Below are 20,835 nucleotides of genomic sequence, written 5' to 3' on the forward strand. Positions count from 1 at the left end.
GATGAAACAGCAGAAAGAAGAATATTCTGAAGCGTGTTGATAACAAAACACATCCCTGTTTGAGATTGCTGTGGATTTCAAAGCTGTCAGATTGACTGTCATTGTTTTAGACTGTAGCCTTTATGCCATTGCAGAAGGATTGAATCAGCCTGAGGACTGGGGGGAAACCTATGCTCTCTAGCAATTGGAAAAGGCCCTTTCCGCTGACCAGGTAAAAGCCTTTGAAAGATCTATAAAGGCCATGTAGAGAGGCCTTGTTCTTGATGCTTTTCTTGCAGTTGCCTTCGTCGATAGCTGATGTGCTGGCATGGAAGCTATAATGAGTCTGGATATACAGTCTTTACTTGCCAATTACACTGAGAGAGATTCCTCTGTAGTTGTTGCAATCACGCTGATCTCCTTTGTTTTTATGTAATGTTATGACGTTGGCATCCTTCATGTCTTGTGGTACCCCTCCATCCCTGCAGCAGGCAAGCAAGATATTGTGCAGATGGTTAGTTACAATTGTCCTCCTTGTTTCAGTACTCCAGAGGGAATTCCATCTTTTCCTATAGCAAATCCTGGTGCTAGGGAAGTGATTGCCTCTAGAACCTTGGGAACACATATAGTGCTACTTTAGAAACAGTGGTTTCATGCGCATAGAGTTAAAATGATAGTGTTTCACCTGGTGTTGCATCTGTTTCCTTCTCTCAATGATGTCTCCATTAAGAAATTTGAGTCGGTCAGTCTCCTCAGCTGAAGGACCTATTGCTTTCTTGATTTCATCATACATTCCTCTTAGATCTCCATTCTCAAAGAAGTTTGTATCTTCTTGCACAAATCAATCCAGTATGATTGAGCACATTGCAATGCGCTCTTGGCCATATGTCTCCAGAGAGGGTCATGTTGTGGTGGAGATATGCTGTGCATTTTTGCTTTAGTAAGAATTTCTTCCATTTGCTGCAAATCAGTCTTTATCTTGTACAGTAGTTTTACCAAACGCTAAGGTTGCAGCTATATAGAGGCATATTCTGAGTGAGTTCCATGCTGCATCAGCATTCAGGGGAGAGACAAACTGTAGTAGTGAAGTTCCAAGGGAGACTGTGGAATCCCCATCGCTGGAGGTTTTTAAGAATAGGTTGGACACCTGTCAAGGATGGTCTGGGTTTGCTTGGTCCTGCCTCAGTGGAGGGGGCTGTACTTCAAGACCGCTTGAGGTCCCTTATAGCCTTACATTTCTATAAGAAATGAAAGACAGAAGTGCCTCTTTATTAAGCCACAGGCCACACAAATGGTAGGGAGAGATGGTTGAAGCTAATGTAACACTTTCCATTTATTGTAGGATGCGCAGGTTTGGACTTGATCTGAAGTAAGATGGAGGACTTCTAAGGGAGGTGCTCCAGGAAGTGTGACAATTTAGGCTCTAGTGCTGTAAACACACATGTAATTATTCAACTCACTTGACTAGGGCAGTGGGAGTGATCCACCAATGTCTTCCCCTTCTGGCAGTCAGAGGTTTATGGTTGCCCCGAGCATAGGGTTGCATCCCTGGCCATCTTGGCTAACAGTCATTGATGGACCTATCCTCCATGAACTTACCTAGCTCTTTTTTGAACCCAGTTATACTTGTGGCCTTCACAACACCCCCCGGCAATGAGTTCCACAGGTTGACTTGGCAAAAAAGTACTTCCTCTTGTTTTGTATTAATTGTGTTGATGCTTATTAATTTCATCAGATGGGCCTCTTGAACCTGGTGTGAACCAGTACATGCAATTCATCCCAGAGGGTGGTATTTCTCTGGAGTTGTTTACCAGCACCATTACTTGTGACATGAAATTTAAATATCACTTAATTGTTATACAGGTTATAACATAACTGTTACGTAAACTACTAACATTACTGTTATACGGGTTATGTTGCTATAACTGTTTTAAATACAGTAAATCAATACCACTTATTTATTTTATTTTGTATGTAAGAGGTAGATGGGAATGTTGTGAAATAGTCTAGGAAAAAATATTTGGCCTTGATTATAAAAACTGCCTGCCTGAAGTTAAGCTCCTAAATCCATATTTACATACTAGAATAAATGGCCAGATTTTCAAAATACTAAGTACCCATCAGTTCCTACTCAGAGATTTATGTATAGAGTGAAAACCTGCTGCAGTGGGCGGTGTGATATTTCTTTTTAATAATATACATACAATAAATACCTTTACTCCTTAGTCTGACACTGATCCCCTTCATGTCCTTGTGTGAGTCACTTAATCTCCCCTCCATCAGTTTTCCCATCTGTAAAACAGGAATACAAATACTTGTTCATTTACCTCACAGAGGTGTTAAGAGAATTAATTAGTTAATGTCTGTAAAGTGTTGTTAAGCACTGAAAAAATTTAAAGACTCATATAAATGCTAAGAATTATTATTAACATTAGAAGCTTTATATAGCTTTTTAACCTAAATGTCACATAATTGTTGCCAAAATAGAAATCTAAACATGAAAGAGATAATTGGTTGACTTAACACAAATAATTTTCAAAACAGTAGAAAATAGAAAATAATTGAAACACTAGGCAGTATATCATGATTAATCAATAATTGCCTAATCTAATAGCACAACTGCTCACTGTAGGCTTATACAGGATAATTTAAACTTGTTTTGATTGTCAAGAATAATTGATTTGTGAAGTGTTTCCTCATGAGATTCTCCTGGACTCTAACAATGTCCTGAGAATGTGCTGTGTTTTTCTCCTACATCCATTGTATATTTGTAGAACAACAGAATATAGTTGCATTCAAACTGTTCATGTGTATGTAGGTATTATCATTTACATTAAATAAGTAGTAAAACATAAACTGATGCAAGTGGTTCCAGCTGCAGTTGCTCCTTCTACTGCAAAGGACAAAACATAGATATGTACCACATTTCAAGATAAGCACATGCAAAGATCAAACTAGATCCTAAAGCTGTAAGAAACCCCAGATATAGATAATGAATCAAAATTGAAATTGAACTGGATATTTTCTCAGTAGATGCTACAAACCTTTCATTAGATGATATGATACATACACTGAAAATGAATGACAACACTAATTCTGGCAACCTGAGCTATCTGTGCTTGGGTGGTACCAGAAAGTGGCTATATATAATGTCATTGGCTCTTGTAGGATAAAGTGAAATTCAATCATATACTCTGAAGTTTGGAGATTACTGCAGAGTGTGTACTTCAAAATGTACACAAATTAAAGTAAAAACTCTGAAACTGTGTATTCAGGGAAAGCACATAAAAGTGTTATTCAGCAGGTCTGATATTGAGAGCTAAATCTACTGTTAGAGAACTCTGCACACAGATTTCAGTACAGCTCTCTTAAGAAATGCAGAGCAGTGGAAATTATTCTGAATCCCTCTTTGTTTGCTGCAAAGATCTGGGTGATGTGGAAATGGCTGAGAAATTGGTTTCTAGATCTGCATGGTTCAACACAAGGGATCAAATTCTGTTCTCATGTGCATTGGTGCAACATCATTGCAAACAATGAGGTTTGGTTAATGCAACTATGGTAGGAGCAGAATGCTGCCCAGGATGAGCATTCAACCAATTGCTAGCCCCTTGTCACCTTTGGCATAGTTTTTGTAATGAATAGTGTGTTTGTATGTGTGAGTCACATGTGCAAACATTATGTAACCTGTATTTAAGATAAAGGGACACTGTCAATTTACATTTGCCCCTTCATTTAGGGGTATTTGCCCTGATTCTGCAAATCTTTATTCACAGATACTAGGCCTTTAGATTTTCTTACATAACTATAATTAAAAAAAAAAAGGTTTTACTAAACCTAAGACCAATAGAAAAGTTTCCATTATTATTATTGCAGTCAAACAATTCAGTGCTGAGAATCATTACACCAGCTGTAATTCAAAGTGAAATTAACCAAATTGATGTTCATTGTCCAAAACGAAAGACATACATGAAGTCAACAGTGTAAAGAGTGACAATCTGGATTTTAACAAGTCTTTAGCATTTATAATCTAAGGTATGATTAATAACAGGGACAATAATAAATGGTTTGCTGACAATACATGATTTAAGCTGACATTCTCCAGAACACAAAAGGCTTTTCTTTTCAGAGTGAGCCTCTTTCTTTCTGCTCCCCCTCAAACATTCAGTAGCTGTGGAATCCTCATACACTGACCCCGGCCTTGTTTCTATACTGTACTCATGAAATGTAAAAAATGAATTTTCCCTTTGTAAGAAGAGAAGGAGGAGGAGGAGGCGGTGCTTTCAGACACACACCGCATGTATGAATTGCAATGAGCAGACCTTGGCGGTTGTGTATCCCTTCCCCAGACTTGCTCAGGGCACAACTTTAGTCCAAGCCGCAGAGATGTAGGTAGGCAGAGGTGGTCCTGCAGCCGCCCCACCGCAGCTCTTGTCAACTGAGATCCTGAACTTGCTGCTAACATCCTCCTCAGGAGAGGAGAAGAGAGGGAGCTGAGTTAGGGAATGATAGGAGGAGAGAAAGAAGTGAACAGAATAGAGGAGTGAGGAAGGGAAGAGAGAGGGAGGAGTATCTGCAAGAGAGAGGTTTTTCTTTTATTACCTGAAGCTGTTGTCAGTTCTCTCGCTGTTGTTACGCACCACGAAACTATTGAAAGTGCAAGATAACAGGAGCTGAGTTAAGGAAGAAACAACCTCAAAGCTTAAAACTTCATGCCATCCCCTAACTGCTGGGGTAGAGGAAGAAAGGTAAGAAACTAACGGGGGTTATCCCTATGCAGCTGGGCATTTCGTGCTAATCTAGACCTTTAAACGGGCTTTTCAAGAGCTACTGTAGTATGAATCCCCCCACGTCTGTAGAGCTCCCTTTTGCAGCATGTCAGCTTCACACGGCGTCGGAAGACATTGCATTCATACTTGTGGCGAAGTGAGTTCGTGTGGCGGAGGGGTGCAGAGGCTTGTTACTGTTACACCACTGGCTCAGTGCTGCAGCTGCGCCCACAAGCGCTTGCCGCCTGTGGTGTCAGCATTTCCATGGGCTGCTACTCAGCACACACACAGCGTCAAGCCAGGATTTTCTCATGAATTGGTTGAAGGTAGGTAGGAAGCCAGGGACATTTCTCTCTTCCTTTCCCCCCCCCCCCCCCAACAAACAAACAACTTTCCCCTGGCTTGTAAGTAAACAGTGATTTCCTATTTAAGGAACGTACCTCCCGTCCTCCCCCCGATTTTTCCGTGGTTTGCATTATTATTTGCAAAATATGTGCCTTTACTATGGTCTGCAGCTTGGGGATCTTTGCACAGCTTCCTCCTACTCTAGGAATTTTGCAAATAAAAGATGGATTTTCCTTATTTATCCGATGAGTACATCTATAGGCTCGTTCTTTTTTAAAGCAGTATACTGATTTGGAGATTTTATTCAATTGGGAATTTTATTTTACATATTTATAATAAAATATTTAGATTTTACATTTTAAGTTCAGTTTAAAAATAGCTTTGATTAAAAGTCCACTTACATTTTGAAACACATATTTAAAAATATAAATGACAGATATTTTACATGTGTTTTGCATATGCACTCCCTGCCTTTTCAGTTTGCTTTTGTTACTGCATGTGCAGTGCCAAGTTAGGACCTAATCCTGCAAATGCTTCCTATCTGGGGCGAGCGGCAGACACCACTGTTTGGTCTGCTTAATGTATCCTCTCTACACATATGCACACCATATATAATTTGAAAGCTTATTATGCCTATTTTAAGATGACTGTGGAGTTGTTAAGTGGTGCTGCTACCATGGAAATGGGGGTAAATAATGAAACCGTCAACATGTTAAAAATGACCACTTTGAAATATTTGCATTCATTTCTGCTAGTTTAATGACTATATATTATTTCAAGACATAAAATTGGATTTCTTTGTGACCCCAAAATATCACAACAATCTAAAGGCTAAAACAAAATTAAATAATACATTTGTATTGGTATCATTGAATGTATTAGTGCTGGTAACATTGCTAGTCAACATCATTAACATCTAGTTCCTCATTATGATCTCTGTCAAGAGTGCATGGGTTACCACAGTCTTCATTGCCTTGGCATGTACAGTGTTCTGTGCAGAGAAGATTGAACTGACTACAGCAACAGTTGCTTGTGCAGTGATCCCTACTTGTAGAGGCACAAAAAAGGTCTTGTAGAGGCTCAGAGGCTATTGGGCCCTTGAAGAATACGGGAAGAAGCTCATCATCCATATTTTTTCCATCTGGCAGGACTGCCAGAACCTATGTAGAAGTGTGTGGGGGGGACCCAAAAGTTCTTTATGCCTGGGACCCAATAAATCTTAATTTGCCTCTGGGTTTTTCATATTGTTGATGAGATCTGTAACATGCTCCTCATCCCTTTTCAGTGTGCAGGCAAGGAATTGCTTGTTGACTTTTGTCTTTGCTACTTCTTGTTAGGCCACTGCTTTCTCTCTTGGCTTTTTTCATATTCATAATACGAAGCTGTGTATTCCCATCTCTAACACTAATACTGACTTGTGCATCAGTGTCACTGAATTAAATGAATAGTTTCTAGACTATTTCAAAGTCTAGTACTGCATGCATAGGCAATTACAAATGAAAACAGTGTATGTACAAAAGCTCACAAATGGAGAAGCATTACATTAAGAATTCACATACATTTATATCTACCCACTATGCAGTATAAACTATGGGCATGCAATCTCTGCTGCTGGTGCACAACCTTCAGCATGAGCCTGATCTGATCAGCAAATTTCAGTTGAAAATGTAGAAAACTATTGTAATCACTTGTGAGATACTTTAACATTTAAGAAAATGCGACGTGAAAACATTTAATGGTAGTATTTTGCAAAATGTTGATATGTACCATTTTTGCCACATGCTAAAAAGCGTAATCATTCCTGAAAAAAATACCTGCCCATGCAAATCCAATCAATTTTTTAAAATATATAGTTAAACACCATATTGAGGTATTGAAATGAACTTAAACTCTAGTCATAGTCATGTTTTAGTATTTCTGGAACTGTGCAAAAATTGGCATTTTCTCATTTTGGGTTCCATTGTTTCACTTCTCCTACAGGCTTACAGCACCATTTGACAGCTCCACCTCATACCTCATCTAAACATACATAAAATAAGCTTTCAAATGATCTATGATGTAGATGTGTGTAGGGTGCATACATTAAACTCCAAAAATATGGCCCTTTTTGGAGAACTGCCACAGGCCTACTCAGGCAAAGAGTTTATTGCTATGACTAGTTCCAATGATTTTGCAGGACTCCACTCTTCATGTGCATTCAGAAATACATAAACAATAGATGGTGACAGATCTCAACATTCTGAATAATAAATGCTTGCTAAGATTGTCTAAAGTCATACAGTATATATATATATATATATATGTATATATATATATATATATAATACCTATATATGATAGAGTGTACATGTTTCTTTAGTAACGTCATGGCCTGTCATATAAATTTTAATCTGAGATTTTTAATTAATGCAATTTCCCAATGGATTTGTGTTCACTCATGTATTAAAGTAATTTTAATAGTTTGGCTTAAACCAACAAAATCCAGAAAATTCAGCAAAGAAGCCAAAACAGTATCCTTAACTTACCTTTTTGTATTATACCTAAGATTTTGCTTTTAATATATTAAGTAAAGTTATCCATTGTTTGATGACCCTTGCAGTACTTTAGATTTAGTGAAGTAAACTAAGGGTAGTCAGACAAATTCTGCTCTCACTTACCATGGTATAAATCTGAAATACTGTAACTCCATTGGTTTCAGAGGAATAACTCTGGATTTATATTGATGTAACTAAGAGCAGAGCTTCAGTCATATTTTCTGGATTTTGCCAGTTTAAGCCAAACTCATGACATTATTTTAGTATAGGATTTATGTGTAAATTTAGTAATCCATGAGTTGACTGGTTCTCCTCTTTGGTAGTCTGGGACTTACATAATTGTGAGTACACATGTAACATATGTTTTTAATAGGGACAAAAACCCACAGTATTGTTTTGTGTGGCTAAAAGCTACAAGCATTCTTTTCTGAATACGTTTCTTCAATGGAAACTCTGATATGACAGGACTAAACGCTTTAGGGAAATTATTATATATATTTTTGTCTGAAGAAAAAAGCCTTGGCAAATCCACATCTAGCAAATCAAGATAAGATGGACTCTTAAAATATAAGGGTTTTTTTGAGAATCATTATAATAAGATCCTAGACTACAGAAGTACCTGAATATAAGGACAGCCAAATTTGCCTTGGTAATTGCTGCACCTCAAAAGTTTCACAAATTTCTGACATCTAGCTGCCTCATGGATCTCTCTGTATTGTGCAAGCGGTAGAGTTTCTCAAACAGTGGATCACCATCCCCAAGGGTGTTATGGTGGGTCTCCAGGGACCTGCATCATAAGATAAAGTCACAGAGTTCCGAGTCTTAGAAATCAGATCCACTTTTTGGTTCCTGTTCTATATTAGTTCGTCTTTAAGAAGTGCTCAGATATTACAGTGATGGTGCCAGATAAGAATCTACATAGGATGTAGGACTAGAAAGGATTTACTGGGTGATAAAGTCCAGTCAGCTGCTATCACAAGCAACTCTGCCATATAATCCTGTTTGAAATTTTATCAAAACTAGTTAGGTTGTTTGCCCCTACTATGCCTATTTGAAGGCTGTTCCAGAACCTCATTCCTATGATGGTTAGAAACCTTCTTCTAATTTCCAGCCTAAATTTATTCATGGCCAGTTTCTACTTGTTCCTGTGTGAATATTGTTTTGAAGCTTAAATAGCTCTTCTCCATTCCTGGTGTTTATTCTCCTGATGTATATAAAGAGAGCAATCATATCCCCGCTTAACCTTCATTCTGGTAGACTAAACAAGCCAAGCTCTTTTAGTCTCCTCTTGTAAGATCTCCTTTCCCCTGATCATCCTAGTACCCAATCTCTGCACCTGTTCCAATGTGAAATAATCTCTCTTGAACATGGGTCACCAGAACTGTACACAGAATTCCAGATGAAGTTTTACCAGTGACTCGTACAATGGTAGTAATACTTCCCTATTTCTATTGGAAATACCTCTGATGATAGTTCCTAGGATCACATTTGCTCTTTTTATAGCCACATTACAGTGGTGGCTCACAGGTATCTTATGTCTGACTAATGCATCCAGGTCACTCTCTTCCTCTGTCGTTTCAGTTGATAAGATTTTTGCTATAAACTGAAAATTTATTAGTCCCTAGGTGCATGACCTTGCACATTGTACCATTACATTTTATCCCATTTCTATTATTCCATTTCTCTAGGTCATCCAGTTCTTCCTGTACAATATTCCAATCCTTCTCTGAGTAGATAATGCCTTCCAACTTTGTGACATCAGCAAATTTCATGAGCACACTCCTATTTTTTGTGCAAATGTCATTAAAGGAAATATTAAGTAAGATTGGTCCCAAGACTAATCCTTGAGGAACTCCACTGGTAACTTCCCTCCAGTTTATTTTTCCTTTTTAAAGGAGAATCTATTTTATACTCTATTTAGAAAACAAGAAATGTGACCTTACTTGGCACAGAAGATCACAGATCTTGGCTCTTCATCAGGCCAAATAATTCATCTGAAAAATGGGCCTAGTGATGGAAGTGTCTTTGTCATTGCTATGAGCTCTGTACAAAAACATTAGCCTGGAAATGCAGTCATTGTACACTTCTTCATAAGACCCTTCCTGCCTGATGGATTAGTGCTAAAAGTTGGTTCTCTGTCTTCACTGAACTTTATATCTATTAGGGAACTCAGAGAAAAACTGGATTAATTGCAATTTCTGTCTGCAGATTGAGAAACAATGGACTGTTCTCACCTGGAAAACACACAAAATATAAGTTTCATTATTTAAAATAAAAATAAAAAATTAAGTACATGTTTTCCTGACACAGAGAATCCTTCTCTATTCATTCAGGGGCAATATGCCCTTGAATATCATTACACATTTTCTGAATAGTTTGAAAGCCCTTTGAAAGCCCTTTAAGAAGGATCCTGATTAGCTGACTTGCTATCAGCTTTAGGATACTCTTCTTCCCAGTGTTGATATCACTGAGGTCATCAAAGGTGTTCATTTGGGGAGGCCGTTCTGCAGGTATTTTCTGAATAGTGACAGTAGTGCATAGAAGATGGAATCCCAAATGCAGTTGATGGTGTAGGGAAACACGTTTCCTCTCTGACACTGTGATTAAGTTCCACGCCTGCTGATTTGGAGAAAACTGTGGAGTTTCCATGGCCAGAACCCACACAACTATAAACATTTTGTACTTTTCAAAATCAGTACAGTATAATGTATTAGTACCAGTGTAGAGAGGGCCTGTGTCGTTTTTAGCACAAATTTTTGAGACTGGTGTTTTTTGCTGTGCTGGGGGAAAAGGGGCAGTAGCTTCCCTAATATATTGCTGCTACAGAAAACTGAGGGATCTATGTTGTGATTCAGTAATGAATAGCTCTGTTAAAAAAAAATCACCATAGCAAGTCAGCATGGGATACAGAAACACACAAAGAAGTTACTGTGAAACTAGACAACTTTTCAGACACTTATTGCAATTTTCATTTCAAGGCATAAAACAGTAAATTTTGAGCAGAGAAAGCCAATCTGTATCAAGAATACTTTAACAAATAACATTCTTAATAGAAAATGTCACTTGCTAAGATCCATTAGTTTTAAGATATAACATATTGCAACTACTGGACATTTGTTCTTTCAGATCATATCATTGTTAATAAATGTGTGCTTTGAAAACAGGAACATAAAGCCCAAACATAAAGGTTTGACCACTTTTTTTTTTTTTACAAGAAGTACAAATATAAACACAAGGATGTTATTTATCAGGCCTTGCGGTATTATTTAAAATGTAGAGACTGTGCCATATATTGCCCAATATGTCATAAACTGCCATGAGGCGAACTGAGGCGGCCGCCTCAGGTGCCAGACTATGAGGGGTGCCACTAGGACCCAGAGTGTAGAAAATTGTGTCTGCTGCTGGTGCATATGTATTCTCTCTGCTCTAGATGCACAGAGATGGAGGAGTGCTGTGCTGAGGAAGGAGGGTACAAGAGACATAACAGGCAGGCAGGAGAAAAAGTGAGAGGGAATAACAGAAAGCAGCAGGAACTGCTGTGGGGAGAGGAGGAGGAGCCTCCTATGTACCTCTCTAGCACTCCCAGGAGCCTGGGCTGATTAACACCAGCTTCTCAGGGAGCTTCCTGTTTCCTGCTGCTTCCCTGAACCCACTTGAGGAGAACAGGCAGTCAGCTGAAGTAGTAGGAGCCAGTTAGGCCCTTAAAACGCTGATATCTTCTCTCACTCAGGCCCTGCTACCAGCCTGCTTATTTGTCCCCTTCAATTGCGTGTTGCGAGCCACTATAGCTGGCACAGAACAGCAGTCATAAGTGAAAGAAGAAAACGGCCATCAGTGAGGATGTGAGTGGTGAGGAGATGCCTGATCTTCCAGTTAGTCAGAATGCAGGTGACCTGGCAGCTACTACACATCCATATCTCCATTTCAAATGGATATAACCATGCACATTCCTGAAGAAAAGTGTAGATCAGAGAAGAGTGTGATGGAAGCGCAAGAAACAGCTGCTGCTGAGTTTAGTTCCTTAAGTCTAGATGATCCAGGACTGTGGACCCACTTGAGCAGTGGCCTGGGGACTTCCTTGTACTGCATGGGCCACAGCAAGTGAAAAACTACCATGTTCCCCAGAGACAATGAAAATAGAAGTTTCCATCCAACACATTACTGGTGTGAAATCCCCAATGGTGACAAAGTGGAGAGGCTTATGTACTCAGAAACCCAGAATGCTGCCTACTGTTTTTGTTGCAAACTCTTCCAGTCCAGTCTAATGTTCCAGCCACATTGGGTTCTACAGGAACAAAGGACTGGAAAAATCTGGCTAGAAATCTGAAATGCCATGAGAAGGCAGCAAATCACCGGAGAACATTCCATAGGTGGAAAGAGCTTGAAATGAGACTAAGGTTAAAGTCCACCATAGATGATCAGCATAAAGAGAAGATTGCATCAGAGTCTCTTTACTGGCAAAATGTTCTGAAAAGGCTTATTGCCATTGTGAGAATGCTTGCTACCCAAAACCTAGCACTGGTGGTACTTCAGATCAGCTGTATGTGCCAAACAATGGAAACTTCCTTAAAATTGTGGAGCTGATGGCTCAGTTTGATGCTGTACTCCAGGAGCATCTAAGAAGAGTCACCACCCAAGAAATGTACACACACCACTACCTTGGAAAAACAATTCAAAATGAGATCATACAGTTACTGGCAACAAAAGTCAAACAGAAGATTGTGGCAGATCTGAAGTCAGCAAGATATTACTCCGTTATTTTGGACTGCATACATGATATTCCAAAACTCCTCACTATACCTGAAGAAGACCTACACCAGCAATGGAGGGCACTAGAGACAGTGTTGGCACATGATGACATGCGCGATATTGATGCGAGTGATTTAGGTGATGAACTGAAAGCCCTTTCAAGATACATTTCAGCAGGATCAACTCCAAAGGCTATTCTGGAATAAATGTGCATATGTGCACAAATAAAATGACCACTCTCTTTCCAAATGCTTTTGTTGCTCTGCACATACTTCTAACACTTCCTGTAACAGTTGCCAGTGGAGAAAGCAGCTTCTCCAAGCTGAAGTTAATAAAAACACATCTACGCTCCACAATGACACAGGAGAGGCTGGTCAGCCTTGCAACCATCTCAACAGAGCATGAGCTGGCCCAGACTGTGGACCTTCAGCAGAAAGCAATTCAAATCTTTGCAAGCAAGAAGGCACGGAAAGTACCACTTTCATTATTCAAACAGATAAAAATGCCAGTGTTTACTATGCAGACAAAAAAGGTTAAATTTGCTGTTCAGGCATTTGAAAGTTAAGTGTTACTTACAATTTTTGAACAAGGCATTTAAGTTGTTAGTTCTCCTTTATTGGGGTAGGTAGCAGAGCAGTACTATGAGAGGAGTAGAACAGGAAGAAGGCAGAATTGAGACCTTTCAGAGTTTTGGCCCAAACGAGGGGGCATGGCTCCCTGCCTCAGGTGCCAAAATGTTGTGGGCCGGCCCTGATGAGGAGGAACGTTGTGAATGAAGGGAACGAAAATTGCACTGATCTGAAATCTGTGCCCTGCTCTAGTCAGCCTCTGGACCAGTGCTAAAAACCACTGCTAGACCAAGAAGCAGGGACCATTTAGAAGACCGATACCACATGCACACCTTCTGAGACAGAAGGCTTTGATTTATAGATTCCCAGTGGCATATAATTATTATTATAAGCCCTAGAAGATCATGAGATGTTAGGTTTTAAAATCACATATTTCATTCCCATTTCAGTGTAGTATTGCTGGATTCCCACTTGAATTCTGCAAAGGGTTAGTGGCTGCTGCTTAAAGAGCTGCTGTGAATAGAAATGAATGCTCTGTATCATTGGAAAGCTGATAGCTGGAGTGTCTCATGATATCAAATGATTCATAAGATATCTGTTGCTAGAATTATGTTTCAACTGAAATGGAAGAACTCCCTCCCACCCCAAGTTGGTAATCAGAGTAACATGCTTTTAAAATACTATGTGGTCTTCAAGGGGTAGGAACATTTGAGGACGCCAGTGTAAATGCTCATAGGACCAGAAAACTTAACTTTTTTTAGCATTGGTCCTGGATCAGTGATAGGAAAGAAAATATTCTAATCCCTGAAATGTCTTTTGGAAAGAGGGGAATGAAAAACACAGTGTTGCTCATGTAGTATTTGGGGTTTGAAACAGACAGCAGTGGGTTTAGATCTGGACAATGACTTCTACTTAAAGAAATTTATTTTAAAATAATTAAAGAATGGAGCACTATTTATCTTTGTAGGACTCCTATTACTACTGGTTTTCTCTTTACATTACAGTATAAACAAATTATTTACCCCAGTGGTCCCCAACCTTTTCGTCTGGCGGGCGCCAGACGAAGGACCACTGCGGCGGTGGAGCACCCACTGAAATGCCGCCGAATTTCAGCGGCATTTCGGCGGCGACGGCTCTCGATGATGCCGCTTGCCATCGACAAGCGACGTCATCGAGAGGCATCCCTGCCGAAATTCGGGAGCGACGCCTCTCGATGATGATGTCACTTGTCGACGGGAAGTGGCGTCATCGAGAGGCGTCGCCGCCGAAATTCGGGGGCGATGCCTCTTGATGACATCACTTGTTGGCGACAAGTGTCGTCACGAGAGGCGTCGCTGCCGAAATGCCGCTGAAATTCGGCGGCATTTCGGCGGGTGCTCTCCCGGGGGCAGGGGCGGCTCTAGGCACCAGCAAAACAAGCTGGTGCCTAGGGCAGCCAAATCTAGGGGGCGGCAGGCTGCGCCGGCAGACCTGCCGCAGTCATGCCTGCGGGAGGTCCACCGGAGCCCCGGGACGACCGGACCTGCCGCAGGCATGACTGCGGAGGGAGCACTCGTCCCGCGGCTCGGCTGGACCTCCCGCAGGCATGACTGCGGCAGCTCAAGCGGAGCCGCGAACCGTCCGCACCCGCGGGAGGTCTGCTGCTCCCGCGGCTCCGGGGCGCCTCCCGCGCATGACTGCTTGGGGCGGCCAAAACTGTAGAGCCGCCCCTGCCCGGGGGCCAGGATGCGGGCGCATTAAGAGGCGCCCGCGGGCACCATGTTGGGGACCACTGATTTACCCTATTCATCCTAAATTGATTTCACTTTTAAGATGAAAGAAATCTGCTTGCTCACTTTATTTGCTGGTTCAAGAAACACCTTGCACAGTTCTCTAAAGCATGTATTTCCATCTTTTCCCAGTCTGTTGTATTTAAGAGGAGAATAGTATCATGTATTATTTAAAATTCTTCATATCCCAGGGTACAAACTTGGTGATAATTCTGGGCTATGTCAAATTTAAAATGAAACCTGCATTTGTGACATGTGACATGATAACAGCTGTATGATGTCAAGTCATAGAAGGTATTTGAAAATATTCCTTTCAAATACTATCTTCCAGAGTTCATTCCTGACCTTAGAGAATAATATGTATTTTAATAGCATATGCATCTTGCTTCTACAACCTCAGGAAGGAGGACCAATATAATCCTTCAAAGTCAATCTGTGAAACCCTTCTAAATTTTCTTTTTAGACAGGATTAATCATAACTTAAAAAAAAATCTTTAAAGTTCCTTAGTATTTCAAGGAGGTGGGGGTGTTGATATTATAACAATTCTGTTTCTTAGCTCCTACAATTTTTTTATTTACACAATCTTTTGTTAATTTTGTATAAATTCTCTTAATTTCACAGCAACTGTTTGATCCTATGATTTGTGATATTTGCTATATTTATAGCATAAAACAAATGTATAATTTGTTTATTAAACAAATTGCACAAGAAAGACAATGGCACCATTATTACTGAAAGCATTAAACTAAAAGCTTCACTGAGCTCAATCCTTTCTTTCCTGTGTAATATATGAAATGTTTGGTTTCACAATCAACAAGAAATGATCTTGGAACTAGAAGGTAAAGATTTTGACCCTTCTTCACTGATTTACTTAATGTCTTTCTTCACTAATTGGTAATGGCTTAAGCCCCTATTCACCAAGCATTTATCCCTATGCTTAGGGATCGGGGCCATGGAACAATTTAAGCATGTGCCTAAGTACTGTGCTGAATAAGGATGGATTGCTGAACTGGGACCTTGCAGAATAAAGTATTTTATTAATTAATTGTGGCAGTAGTTGTTTAATGATTTTGTCACTGCTTCAAGTGTTCATTTGCTTAAGATCCAACCGGCAGTTGCATAAAGGTACATCTGAGGCTCTGGAATCTTTATAATTTCTTTTAGCACTATAGTCACCGCTATTAAATATGCATCTCCATGGTATGGGTTGATCCGTACATTTCCACTGAAGCTACGTGATTTTACCAGCTTGGAAGCACTCAGCTGAGCTATACTAACATCTCCATGGCACTACATAGGCAATTCACTTGAATGGGGAATGGGGCAACAGCCCAGGGTAAAAAAAGTGTCTGTGAAAATGTACCACTCATTTTTTAAGGGTCTCCGTGGCTTTCCACCCTCAGACCATTTTTCTCCTATAGGACTTCTTTCAAACAGTGAATACTTTAAATACACATATTTTTTTCTTCATCTGTAGAACAATAAATATTAAAAAGCAATTCTTGTAAATTATTTTCTACTAATTCTTGTAAATTATTCTCTCCTGAAAAGCAACTGCTAATTCTTGTTTAAATATGTAATATATAAGTGGAATGTTAGCTATTTCAATTTTTCACCATAAAAGAGTTATTTTCCTTCTTCTATATCATGATCTTTAGAGAATTAAAAGCTAATAGAAAGTAATAATTCATATAATAAAAGAGAAATCCTGATCTATCATGTGGAAACATCATAATTCTTTTGTTCTAGCATCAGTCTACAGTCTCCCATGCTCATACTAATCTTTCATTTTCCAACAGAGATTTCAGGAATAGGAGAAGTGCCTGAGAATCATAACATGAATCTGTGAACTCTACCATAATTTACATTGTAAAAATATAATAGTTATAAAGTAGAACTGAATTTCCTCTGGGTATACAAGCTTACTCTTTTGGTTCTATAGCCATTCATAAATTTTGTGAGCTCTGACCTTGTGGTTAATGACCACAGCAGAGCCCTATCACAGACTTATAATCACTCCAGGGCTATATATATATTATTCTTGCATGTTATGCCATGATAAATATTTTTATATTATGGGAAACATAAATTTGGTTTACATTTTGATAATGAACTTGTATTAAATCTAGGAAGATGAAAATCTGAAAGCTATTGTAGAAGTGCTACAAAATCCAGGTAATTGAATTCCCATTTTCCACACTAAAATGAGTCAAATCCTACTTAAAGCGCAAGCAACACACATGTAGCCTCCCAGATCCCTGCAGTTAGAATCCTTTAAATAAATGCCTGGGTGCTAAGATAGTGTCTCTCTTGCTCATTCTTCCATCAGTGAGAGTGAAAAGGTAGTTATTTAAATACCCTTTCATGTCTCTGGCTTACTGAACAGGAACAAGATGAAGGCTCATGTTATGTTACTAATCCCATGATTTTAGCTATATTGCTGGTCATGCATAATGTATCATTAGGCTGTACTGAATTCTAAAGGATATTTGCTCCCAAGCAGTAATCTTCAATATACTATAAAGCATCCTGGAAGGAAATATCATTCTTGTCACAGGGGATATCTTTGTCATCAGACTTTTAGACTCAAAACCTCTTACCATGGTAAAAAAGTAATTTAGAATAACCTATCATCAATTTTTATACCACTATTAAAGGTGTGAAATTTTAATTCATTTGCAAGGTCACAATTCTTATTCATTCACAGCTGCGATTAGCATGCAATGGGTGTTAAGAAATAGTAAGCATTATAAGGAAGAGTGGAAAAATGAGTTGAAAAGCCACCCTTGCTAGTTCCTGAATTATATTATTAAAGAACAACTTTTGATGCATCCAGAGAAATGACCCTTGTGCTGGGACGCCACAAGGACACAGAGAGAGTGGTTAAGTTCAGCGTAGGTGAGGATTCCAAGTAAAGGCATTACATCATGGACAGGGTAGGACACCAAGGACAGGATAGGCCCACTGCTCAGTGAGGAGGGAGAAACAGTAACAGGAAACTTGGAAATGGCAGAGATGCTTAATGACTTCTTAGTTTTGGTCTTCACCGAGAAGTCTGAAGGAATGCCTAACATAGTGAATGCTAATGGGAAGGGGGTAGGTTTAGAAGATAAAATAAAAAAAGAACAAGTTAAAAATCACTTAGAAAAGTTAGATGCCTGCAAGTCACCAGGGCCTGATGAAATGCATCCTAGAATACTCAAGGAGCTAATAGAGGAGGTATCTGAGCCTCTAGCTATTATCTTTGGAAAATCATGGGAGACGGGAGAGATTCCAGAAGACTGGAAAAGGGCAAATATAGTGCCCATCTATAAAAAGGGAAATAAAAACAACCCAGGAAATTACAGACCAGTTAGTTTAACTTCTGTGCCAGGGAAGATAATGGAGCAAGTAATTAAGGAAATCATCTGCAAACACTTGGAAGGTGGTAAGGTGATAGGGAATAGCCAGCATAGATTTGTAAAGAACAAATCGTGTCAAACCAATCTGATAGCTTTCTTTGATAGGATAATGAGTCTTGTGGATAAGGGAGAAGCGGTGGATGTGGTATACCTAGACTTTAGTAAGGCATTTGATACGGTCTTGCATGATATTCTTATCGATAAACTAAGCAAATACAATTTAGATGGGTGCATAACTGGCTGGATAACCGTACTCAGAGAGTAGTTATTAATGGTTCCCAATCCTGCTGGAAAGGTATAACAAGTGGGGTTCCGCAAGGGTCTGTTCTGGGACTGGCTCTGTTCAATATCTTCATCAACGACTTAGATGTTGGCATAGAAATTACGCTTATTACGTTTGCAGATGATACCAAAGTGGGAGGGATTGCAACTGCTTTGGAGGATAGGGTCATAATTCAAAATGATCTGGACAAATTGGAGAAATGATCTGAGGTAAACCAGATGAAGTTTAATAAAGACAAATGCAAAGTGCTCCACTTAGGAAGGAACAATCAGTTTCACACATACAGAATGGGAAGAGACTGTCTAGGAAGGAGTATGGAAGAAAGGGATCTAGGGGTTATAGAGGACCACAAGCTAAATATGAGTCAACAGTGTGATGCTGTTGCAAAAAAAGCAAACGTGATTCTGGGATGCATTAACAGGTGTGTTGTGAGCAAGACACGAGAAGTCATTCTTCCGCTCTACTCTGCACTGGTTAGGCCTCAACTGGAGTATTGTGTCCAGTTCTGGGCACCGCATTTCAAGAAAGATGTGGAGAAATTGGAGAGGGTCCAGAGAAGAGCAGCAAGAATGATTAAAGGTCTTGAGAACATGACCTATGAAGGAAGGCTGAAAGAATTGGGTTTGTTTAGTTTGGAAAAGAGAAGACTGAGAGGGGACATGATAGCAGTTTTCAGGTATCTAAAAGGGTGTCATGAGGAGGAGGGAGAAAACTTGTTCACCTTAGCCTTTAAGGATAGAACAAGAAGCAATGGGCTTAAACTGCAGCAAGGGAGGTTTAGGTTGGACATTAGGAACTTTTTCCTAAATGTCAGGGTGGTTAAACACTGGAATAAATTGCCTAGGGAGGTTGTGGAATCTCCATCTGTGGAGATATTTAAGAGTAGGTTAGATAAATGTCTATCAGGGATGGTCTAGACAGTATTTGGTCCTGCCATGAGGGCAGGGGACTGGACTCGATGACCTCTCGAGGTCCCTTCCAGTCCTAGAGTCTATGAATCATACTCAAAGATAAGAATCCTACAGGAAAAAAAAAAGGTTAATGCAAAGTTAAGGTTGAGAATTTAAATTTAAATCTGCACTAGTGAATTTGAACTGTTCCTAATTAAACTGGAAGGATAGTACCAGTGTGTAAGCATAGTGTTCATACTGGCCATGCTGTTCCAGGACACTACAGTGTTTGACCTCTGCAAACACTGTTTCTCTTCACTGTTTCAGCTGCCATGCCCTCTAAGTACAAACATGCTGCAGTTCCAGGCACAGCTCCTGGAAGCAATGGCTTCTTGGAGGTTTCAAAATGAACTGTGGAATACCTCATGACACCCAGGGGAATTGTGACAGAAGAGGTAAAACTCCCATGTTCTCCTGGGAAACTTCCATAATTCCTCTGCTGATACTACTTCCAAGCCTTTTTTCTCAGAATGGAGGCCAAAGTGAATGTTCAGCTCATGTTTCTTTCTCAGTAAGAAAAATTTCTTCTGGAGTTTTTGAAAAGCTATTGTGAGGCATTTGCAGTGGAATGTTCCACAGTGCCTGTGGAGAGTCAGAAAATAGGATGACCTCATCAGGGCTGTATTTGTAAGTCAAGTGCACCAAATGGACCATTACCACAGACTAGGCATCTACTGCCTCTCGGGGAGTGCTCTAACCAGTGGGCTACAGAATCGCTCTAACAATGTGTCTGGCTCGACTAATATTTAATTATTCAAGTATGTAATTAAAGTGGAAAAACTTCAACAGAAGACACTGAGAGAGACTCACATCAGAATATCCCATACTTGAGTGGTTAAGGCACTTGCCTGGGAGGTGGCACAGCCTAGGGCAAATCCTTTCTCCTCATCAGCTAGAGAGAGGCATTGAACTGGCAGGGGCTGTCTCCCACATCCCAGGTGAGTTTCCTAACCACTGTGCTAAAAGTTTTAAGGGAGGTCCTCCTTCCACAGCTCTTATGTGGAGTTAGGAGGCCTCTGATTGCACCCACTGGATTGGGCTCCACATGGAACTTAGGTGGCCAAACCCTTATCTTCCCCCAGTTCATGGATTGCTAGCAGAGAGAGGTGCTGAACTTGGATGGGGCGGGACTTAGAACCCCTCTCACCAGTAGGGCCGGATTTACACCTTACAAGTCCCTAAGCCCAGCATCTTCAGCACCCCATTGCCTACAGCTGACCTTCATGTTGTACACAGTTTTAGAGAGGTAAGGCTGGCACCCTAGGCACGTGCCTACAGTGCCTAAATGGAACTCTGGCCCTGCTCATCAGCATCTTCCATTGGGTAGCTCCCTGCCTGGTGTGCTGGCTTTGTGGATCACAGTGTAGGCACTATCTCTTTTTGTTCATTGTATAGGGAGCCTAGGGTGGCCAGGTGTCTGGTTTTCAGTGTCTGGTCAGATCAACTGACTGGACACCCAAAGTTCGGTTACTGCGAACAGGAGAGATGG

General features: G+C 40.1%; 1 protein-coding gene and 1 long non-coding RNA gene across 3 annotated transcripts in view; one reads left to right on the plus strand and one right to left on the minus strand.

Annotated features, from left to right (window-relative positions):
* Window positions 1-1,276: 1,276 nt before the first annotated feature.
* On the minus strand, window positions 1,277-19,841 carry LOC120398924. Its single transcript, XR_005594824.1, has 4 exons — window positions 19,709-19,841; window positions 8,244-8,411; window positions 2,193-2,271; window positions 1,277-1,408 (listed from the first exon to the last, which is right to left on the minus strand). It is a non-coding gene; the product is annotated as an uncharacterized LOC120398924 (long non-coding RNA).
* The window catches only part of RNF144B (ring finger protein 144B), a 113,186-nt gene continuing 96,657 nt past the window's right edge, over window positions 4,307-20,835 (plus strand). Inside the window, exon 1 of one of the 2 annotated variants that reach the window (XM_039526690.1) lies at window positions 4,307-4,724. The gene's annotated coding sequence lies outside the window, so the exon portion shown is untranslated. Of the gene's footprint in view, window positions 4,725-4,964; window positions 5,072-20,835 lie in introns of those variants that run through there. The other variant, XM_039526691.1, reaches the window with a different exon arrangement.

The sequence above is a fragment of the Mauremys reevesii genome, linkage group 2 (genome assembly GCF_016161935.1).
Source record: "Mauremys reevesii isolate NIE-2019 linkage group 2, ASM1616193v1, whole genome shotgun sequence".
NCBI lineage: Eukaryota > Metazoa > Chordata > Testudines > Geoemydidae > Mauremys > Mauremys reevesii.